Source organism: Tachyglossus aculeatus, chromosome 3, assembly GCF_015852505.1.
Source record: "Tachyglossus aculeatus isolate mTacAcu1 chromosome 3, mTacAcu1.pri, whole genome shotgun sequence".
Taxonomy (NCBI): domain Eukaryota; kingdom Metazoa; phylum Chordata; class Mammalia; order Monotremata; family Tachyglossidae; genus Tachyglossus; species Tachyglossus aculeatus.
This window is the reverse complement of record NC_052068.1, coordinates 85,304,321-85,313,426: the sequence shown is the minus strand read 5'-3', so window position 1 is coordinate 85,313,426 and position 9,106 is coordinate 85,304,321. Positions and strand designations below refer to the sequence as shown.

General features: G+C 46.8%; 1 protein-coding gene across 1 annotated transcript in view; it reads left to right on the top strand.

Moving 5' to 3' along the window:
• Nucleotides 1–7,511: 7,511 nt before the first annotated feature.
• SMAD4 (SMAD family member 4) overlaps nucleotides 7,512–9,106 on the top strand; it is a 49,358-nt gene continuing 47,763 nt past the window's right edge. The window contains exon 1 of the mRNA XM_038743869.1: nucleotides 7,512–7,530. The gene's annotated coding sequence lies outside the window, so the exon portion shown is untranslated. The remainder of the gene's footprint in view (nucleotides 7,531–9,106) is intronic.

The following is a 9,106-nucleotide window of genomic DNA, read 5'->3' as shown; positions in this document are numbered from 1 at the left end:
GAATGACCGTCTTTATATGTTGCCAAGTTGTACTTCCCAATTGTTTAGTACAGTGTTCTGCGCACAGTAAGTGCTCAATAAATAGGGCTGAATGAATAAATGACCATCTGTATAGGCTGACAACTTGTACTTCCCAAGCGTTTAGTGCAGTGCTCTGCACCTAGTAAGCACTCAGCAAATACGGTTGAATGAATGAATGACCGTCTCTCTATGTTGCCAACTTGTACTTCCCAAGCGTTCAGTACAGTGCTCTGCACACAATAAGCCCTCAGTAAATAGGGCTGAATGAATGAATGACCGTCTCTATAGGCTGACAACTTGTACTACCCAAGCGTTTAGTACAGTGCTCCGCACACGGTAAGTGGTCAACAAATATGATTAAATTAATGAATGATCGTCTTTATATGTTGCCCAGTTGTACTTCCCAAGCGTTTAGTCCAGTGCTCTGCACACAGTCAGCGCTCAATATGACTGAATGAATGAATGACCGTCTCTATAGGCTGACAACTTGTACTACCCAAGCGCTTAGTACAGTGCTCTGCACACAGTAAGCACTCAATAAATACGATTGATTGATTGATTGATTATTTATTACTCTATTTTACTTGTCCATATTTATTCTATTTATTTTATTTTGTTAATATGTTTTGTTTTGTTGTCTGTCGCCCCCTTCTAGACTGTGAGCCCGCTGTTGGGTAGGGACCAATATGCTGCCAACTTGGACTGCCCAAGCCCCTTAGTCCAGTGCTCTGCACACAGTAAGCGCTCAATTTTATTTTATTTTATTTCGTTACTATGTTTTGTTTTGTTGTCGTCTGTCTCCCCCTTCTAGGCTGTGAGCCCGCTGTTGGGTAGGGACCGGCTCTATATGTTGCCAACTTGGACTTCTGAAGCGCTTAGTCCAGTGCTCTGCACACATTAAGCGCTCAATAAATACGATTGAATGAATGAATGTTGGGTAGGGACCGGCTCTGTTGCCAACTTGTACTTCCCAAGCATTTAGTCCAGTGCTCTGCACACAGTCAGCGCTCAACAAATACGGTTGAATGAATGAATGACCGCCTCTCTAGGTTGCCGACTCGTCCTTCCCAAGCGTTTAGTCCAGCGCTCTGCACACAGTCAGCGCTCAATAAATACGACTGAATGAATGAATGACCGTCTCTCGACGTTGTTGGGCAGGGACTGTCTCTATATAATAATAATGTTGGTATTTGTTAAGCGCTTACTACGTGCCAAGCACTGCTCTAAGCGCTGGGGAGGTTACAAGGTGATCAGGTTGTCCCACGGGGGGCTCCACAGTCTTAATCCCCATTTTACAGATGAGGGAACTGAGGCCCAGAGGAGTGAAGCGACTCGCCCAAAGTCACCCGGCTGACAATTGGCAGAGCCGGGATTTGAACCCACGACCTCTGACTCCAAAGCCCGGGCCCTTTCCGCTGAGCCACGCGGCCTCTCTTATATGTTGCCAACTTGGACTTCCCAAGCGTTTAGTCCGGTGCTCTGCACACAGTCAGCGCTCAATCAATACGATTGAACAAATGACCGTCTCTGTATGTTGCCAACTTGTCCTTCCCAAGCGTTTAGTACAGTGCTCTGCACACGGTAAGCGCTCAATAAATACGATTGAATGAATCTATTACTCTATTTTATTTGTACATATTTATTCTATTTTGTTAGTATGTTTTGTTTTGTTCCCTGTCGCCCCGTTCTAGACTGTGAGCCCGCTGTTGGGTAGGGCCCGTCTCTCTATGTTGCCAACTTGTCCTTTCCAAGCGCTTAGTCCAGTGCTCCGCACACAGTAAGCGCTCAATAAATACGATAGAATGAATCTATTACTCTGTTTTATTTGTATATATTTATTCTATTTATTTTATTTTGTTAATATGTTTTGTTTTGTTGTCTGTCGCCCCCTTCTAGACTGTGAGCCCACTGTTGGGTAGGGACCGTCTCTAGATGTTGCCAACTTGGACTTCCCAAGTGCTTTGTCCAGTGCTCCGCACACAGTAAGTGCTCAATAAATATGATTGAATGAATGAATCTATTACTCTGTTTTATTTGTCCATATTTATTCTATTTATTTTATTTTGTTAGTATGTTTGGTTTTGTTCTCTGTCTCCCCCTTCTAGACTGTGAGCCCGCTGTTGGGTAGGGACCGTCTCTCGATGTTGCCAACTTGTACTTCCCAAGCGCTTAGTCCAGTGCTCCGCACACAGTCAGCGCTCAATAAATACGATTGAATGAATGAATTTATTACTCTATTTTATCTGTACATATTTATTCTATTTATTTTATTTTGTTAATATGCTTTGTTTTGTTCTCTGTCTCCCCCTTCTAGCCTGTGAGCCCGCTGTTGGGTAGGGACCGTCTCTAGATGTTGCCAACTTGTACTTCCCAAGCGCTTAGTACAGTGCTCCGCACACAGTAAGCGCTCAATAAATACGATTGAATGAATGAATCTATTACTCTATTTTATTTGTTCATATTCATTCTATTTGTTTTATTTTGTTAGTATGTTTGGTTTTGTTGCCTGTCTCCCCCTTCTAGACTGTGAGCCTACTGCTGGGTAGGGACCGTCTCTAGATGTTGCCAACTTGGACTTCCCAGGCGCTTAGTACAGTGCTCTGCACACAGTAAGCGCTCAATAAATACGATTGAATGAATGAATGTTGGGTAGGGACCGGCTCTGTTGCCAACTTGTCCTTCCCAAGCGTTTAGTCCAGTGCTCTGCACACAGTAAGTGCTCAATAAATACGATTGAATGAATGAATGTTGGGTAGGGACCGGCTCTGTTGCCAACTTGTCCTTCCCAAGCGTTTAGTCCAGTGCTCTGCACACAGTAAGTGCTCAACAAATACGGTTGAATGAATGAATGACCGTCTCTCGAGGTTGCCAACTTGTCCTTCCCAAGCGTTTAGTCCAGCGCTCTGCACACAGTCAGCGCTCAATCAATACGACTGAATGAATGAATGACCGTCTCTCGACGTTGTTGGGCTGGGACTGTCTCTATATAATAATAATAATGTTGGTATTTGTTAAGCGCTTACTACGTGCCAAGCACTGTTCTAAGCGCTGGGGAGGTTACAAGGTGATCAGGTTGTCCCACGGGGGGCTCCACAGTCTTAATCCCCATTTTACAGATGAGGTAACTGAGGCCCAGAGGAGTGAAGTGACTCGCCTAAAGTCACCCAGCTGACAGTTGGCGGAGCCGGGATTTGAACCCACGACCTCTGACTCCAAAGCCCGGGCCCTTTCCGCTGAGCCACGCGGCTTCTCTTATATGTTGCCAACTTGGACTTCCCAAGCGTTTAGTCCAGTGCTCTGCACACAGTCAGCGCTCAATCAATACGATTGAGCAAATGACCGTCTCTGTATGTTGCCAACTTGTCCTTCCCAAGCGTTTAGTACAGTGCTCTGCACACGGTAAGCGCTCAATAAATACGATTGAATGAATCTATTACTCTATTTTATTTGTACATATTTATTCTATTTATTTTATTTTGTTAGTATGTTTGGTTTTGTTCTCTGTCGCCCCCTTCTAGACTGTGAGCCCGCTGTTGGGTAGGGCCCGTCTCTCTATGTTGCCAACTTGTCCTTCCCAAGTGCTTAGTCCAGTGCTCCGCACACAGTAAGCGCTCAATAAATACGATTGAATGAATCTATTACTCTGTTTTATTTGTATATATTTATTCTATTTATTTTATTTTGTTAATATGTTTGGTTTTGTTCTCTGTCTCCCCCTTGTAGACTGTGAGCCCGCCGCTGGGTAGGGACCGTCTCTCTGTGTTGCCAACTTGGACTTCCCAAGCGCTTAGTCCAGTGCTCCGCACACAGTAAGTGCTCAAAAAATACGATTGAATGAATCTATTACTCTATTTTACTTGTACCTATCTATTCTATTTATTTTATTTTGTTAGTATGTTTGGTTTTGTTCTCTGTCTCCCCCTTCTAGACTGTGAGCCCGCCGCTGGGTAGGGACTGTCTCTCTAGGTTGCCAACTTGTCCTTCCCAAGCGCTTAGTCCAGTGCTCTGCACACAGTAAGCGCTCAATAAATACGATTGAATGAATCTATTACTCTGTTTTATTTGTATATATTTATTCTATTTATTTTATTTTGTTAATATGTTTGGTTTTGTTCTCTGTCTCCCCCTTGTAGACTGTGAGCCCGCCGCTGGGTAGGGACCGTCTCTCTGTGTTGCCAACTTGGACTTCCCAAGCGCTTAGTCCAGTGCTCCGCACACAGTAAGTGCTCAAAAAATACGATTGAATGAATCTATTACTCTATTTTACTTGTACCTATCTATTCTATTTATTTTATTTTGTTAGTATGTTTGGTTTTGTTCTCTGTCTCCCCCTTCTAGACTGTGAGCCCGCTGCTGGGTAGGGACTGTCTCTCTAGGTTGCCAACTTGTCCTTCCCAAGCGCTTAGTCCAGTGCTCTGCACACAGTAAGCGCTCAATAAATACGATTGAATGAATCTATTACTCTATTTTATTTGTACATATTTATTCTATTTATTTTATTTTGTTAATATGTTTTGTTTTGTTGCCTGTCTCCCCCTTCTAGACGGTGAGCCCGCTGTTGGGTAGGGACCGTCTCTAGATGTTGCCAACTTGGACTTCCCAAGCGCTTAGTACAGCGCTCTGCACACTGTCAGCGCTCAATAAATACGATTGAATGAATGAATGTTGGGTAGGGACTGTCTCTAGATGTTGCCAACTTGTACTTCCCAAGCGCTTAGTCCAGTGCTCCGCACACAGTAAGCGCTCAATAAATACGATTGAATGAATGAATGTTGGGTAGGGACCGTCTCTATATGTTGCCAACTTGTCCTTCCCAAGCGCTTAGTCCAGTGCTCCGCACACAGTAAGCGCTCAACAAATACAGTTGAATGAATGAATGACCGTCTCTCTAGCTTGCCAACTTGTCCTTCCCAAGCGTTTAGTCCAGCGCTGTGCACACAGTCAGCGCTCAATCAATACGACTGAATGAATGAATGACCGTCTCTCGACGTTGTTGGGCCGGGACTGTCTCTATATAATAATAATAATAATGCTGGTATTTGTTAAGCGCTTACTACGTGCCAAGCACTGTTCTAAGCGCTGGGGAGGTTACAAGGTGATCAGGTTGTCCCACGGGGGGGGGGGGGGCCTTACGCAATTTTAATCCCCATTTTCCAGATGAGGGAACTGAGGCCCAGAGGAGTGAAGTGACTCGCCCAAAGTCACCCAGCTGACAGTTGGCGGAGCCGGGATTTGAACCCACGACCTCTGACTCCAAAGCCCGGGCCCTTTCCGCTGAGCCACGCGGCTTCTCTTATACGTTGCCAACTTGGACTTCCCAAGCGCTTAGTCCGGTGCTCTGCACACAGTAAGCGCTCAATAAATACAATTGAATGAATGAATCTATTACTCTATTTTATTTGTCCATATTTATTCTATTTATTTTATTTTGTTAGTACGTTTGGTTTTGTTCTCTGTCTGCCCCTTCTAGACTGTGAGCCCGCTGTTGGGTAGGGACCGTCTCTCTATGTTGCCAACTTGTCCTTCCCAAGTGCTTAGCCCAGTGCTCCGCACACAGTCAGGGCTCAATAAATACGATTGAATGAATCTATTACTCTATTTTATTTGTACATATTTATTCTATTTATTTTATTTTGTTAGTATGTTTGGTTTTGTTCTCTGTCTCCCCCTTTTAGACTGTGAGCCTACTGCTGGGTAGGGACCGTCTCTCTATGTTGCCAACTTGGACTTCCCAAGAGCTTAGTATAGTGCTCTGCACACAGTAAGCACTCAAAAAATACGATTGAATGAATCTATTACTCTATTTTATTTGTCCATATTTATTCTATTTATTTTATTTTGTTAATATGTTTTGTCATCTGTCTCCCCCTTTTAGACTGTGAGCCTACTGCTGGGTAGGGACCGTCTCTCTATGTTGCCAACTTGGACTTCCCAAGTGCTTAGTACAGTGCTCCGCACACAGTAAGCGCTCAATAAATACGATTGAATGAATCTATTACTCTGTTTTATTTGTATATATTTATTCTATTTATTTTATTTTGTTAATATGTTTTGTTGTCTGCCTCCCCCTTCTAGACTGTGAGCCCACTGTTGGGTAGGGACCGTCTCTAGATGTTGCCAACTTGGACTTCCCAAGCGCTTAGTCCAGCGCTCTGCACACAGTAAGCGCTCAATCAATACGATTGATTGATTGATTGATTACTCTATTTTACTTGTACATATTCTACTTATTTTATTTCGTTAATATGTTTTTTGTTTTGTTGTCTGTCTGCCCCTTCTAGACTGTGATCCCGCTGTTGGGTAGGGCCCGTCTCTCTATGTTGCCAACTTGTCCTTCCCAAGTCCTTAGTCCAGTGCTCTGCACACAGTAAGCGCTCAATAAATACGATTGAATGACTCTATCACTCTATTTTATTTGTCCATATTTATTCTATTTATTTTATTTTGTTAATATGTCTTGTTTTGTCCTCTGTCTCCCCCTTCTACACTCTGAGCCCACTGTTGGGTAGGGCCCGTCTCTCTATGTTGCCAACTTGTCCTTCCCAAGCGCTTAGTCCAGTGCTCTCCACACAGTAGGCGCTCAATAAATACGATTGAATGACTCTATCACTCTATTTTATTTGTCCATATTTATTCTATTTATTTTATTTTGTTAATATGTCTTGTTTTGTCCTCTGTCTCCCCCTTCTAGCCTGTGAGCCCGCTGTTGGGTAGGGAACTGTCTCTCTATGTTGCCAACTTGTGCTTCCCAAGCGCTTAGTCCAGTGCTCTCCACACAGTAGGCGCTCAATAAATACGATTGAATGACTCTATCACTCTATTTTATTTGTCCATATTTATTCTATTTATTTTATTTTGTTAATATGTCTTGTTTTGTCCTCTGTCTCCCCCTTCTAGACTGTGAGCCCACCGTTGGGTATGTCTCTATATGTTGCCAACTTGTCCTTGTCTATATGTCCCTCTATAGAGGGACCGTCTCTCTATGTTGCCAACTTGTGCTTCCCAAGCGCTTAGTACAGTGTTCTCCACACAGTAGGCGCTCAATAAGTACGACGGAATGACTGAGTGACGGGCGGGCGGCCTCCTGAGGCGACGCGTGACGTCACGGGCCGCCATTTTCCCGCCTCGCGAGGCGCCAACGTCGGCGCTCTTCTGCGCCTGCGCGCCGCCGGACTGGAGAAAGGGGGGGAGGGAGGAGGAAGGAAAAAAAAAAGGTCCGGCCCCCGAATTCCCCGGATGTGGTCGGCGCCGCTGCGCATGCGCACTGCCCGCCGACCAAGTTGGCAGCGCCGAGCCGGGCCCCCGCGGTGGGGCGGTGAGCGGGACGGACGGACGGACGGGCGGGCGGTCGGACGGAGCTCGGGCCCGGGGGGAGGCGCCGGGGACAGCCCCGCGGGCGGAGGGAGGGAGGGCGGAAGGGCCCGCGCGGGAGCGGGCGGCGCCGGGCGGACGGAAACCGCGCGGGCGGAGGGACAGCGCCCCCACCGGCAGCCGCGAGTCCTGCCGCAGGTAACGCCGGCCTGCCCCGTGTGTGCGTGTGTGTGTGCGCGCGCGCGCGTGTGTCTGCGCGTGCGCGTGAGCGCGCGCCCGCCCGCCGTTGGGACGGGACCGTCCCTCCGGGTTCATTCATTCATTCATTCATTCATTCATTCATTCCGTCGTATTGACGGAGCGCTCGGGAAGGACAGGTTGGCAACAGAGAGAGCCCGTCCCTACCCGGCATTCATTCATTCAGTCGTGCGTATTCATTCATTCATTCATTCCGTCGTGTTGATTGAGCGGTGACTGTGTGTGCGGAGCACTGGGCTAAACGCTTGGGAAGGACAAGTTGGCAACATGGAGAGACGGTCATTCATTCATTCAGTCGTATTGGTTGAGCGCTGACTGTGCAGAGCGCTGGGCTAAACGCTTGGGAAGGACAAGTTGGCACCATGGAGAGACGGTCATTCATTCATTCACTCGTATTTGTTGAGCGCTGACAGTGTGCAGAGCGCTGGGCTAAGCGCTTGGGAAGGACAAGTTGGCACCATGGAGAGACGGTCATTCATTCATTCACTCGTATTTGTTGAGCGCTGAGTGTGTGCGGAGCACTGGGCTGAGCGCTTGGGAAGGACGAGTCGGCAACATGGAGAGACGGTCATTCATTCATTCAGTCGTATTGGTTGAGCGCTGAGTGTGTGCGGAGCACTGGGCTAAGCGCTTGGGAAGGACAAGTTGGCACCATGGAGAGACGGTCATTCATTCATTCACTCGTATTTGTTGAGTGCTGACTGTGTGCAGAGCGCTGGACTAAGCGCTTGGGAAGGACAAGCTGGCAACATGGAGAGACGGCCATTCATTCATTCGATCGTATTTGTTGAGCACTGACTGTGTGCGGAGCGCTGGACTAAGCGCTTGGGAAGGACAAGTTGGCAACATTTAGAGACGGTCATTCATTCATTCCATCGTATTTGTGGAGCACTTACTGTGTGCAGAGCGCTGGGCTAAGCGCTTGGGAAGGACAAGTTGGCAACATCTAGAGGTAGTCATTCATTCATTCAATAGTATCGAGCGCTGACTGTGTGCAGAGCACTGGACTAAGCGTTTGGGAAGGACAAGTTGGCAACGTGGAGAGACGGTTATTCATTCATTCACTCGTATTGAGCGCTGACTGTGTGTGCAGAGCGCTGGACTAAGCGCTTGGGAAGGACTAGTTGGCAACATCGAGAGACGGTCATTCATTCATTCACTCGTATTGAGCGCTGACTGTGTGTGCAGAGCGCTGGACTAAGCGCTTGGGAAGGACAAGTTGGCAACATCTAGAGACGGTCATTCATTCATTCAGTCACATTTATTGAGCGCTGACTGTGTGCAGAGCACTGGACTAAGCGCTTGGGAAGGACAAGTTGGCAACATCGAGAGACGGTCATTCATTCATTCAGTAGTATCGAGCGCTGACTGTGTGTGCAGAGCACTGGACTAAGCGCTTGGGAAGGACAAGTTGGCAACATCTAGAGACGGTCATTCATTCATTCGATCGTATTTGTTGAGCACTTACTGTGTGCAGAGCGCTGGACTAAGCGCTTGGGAAGGACAAGTTGGCAAC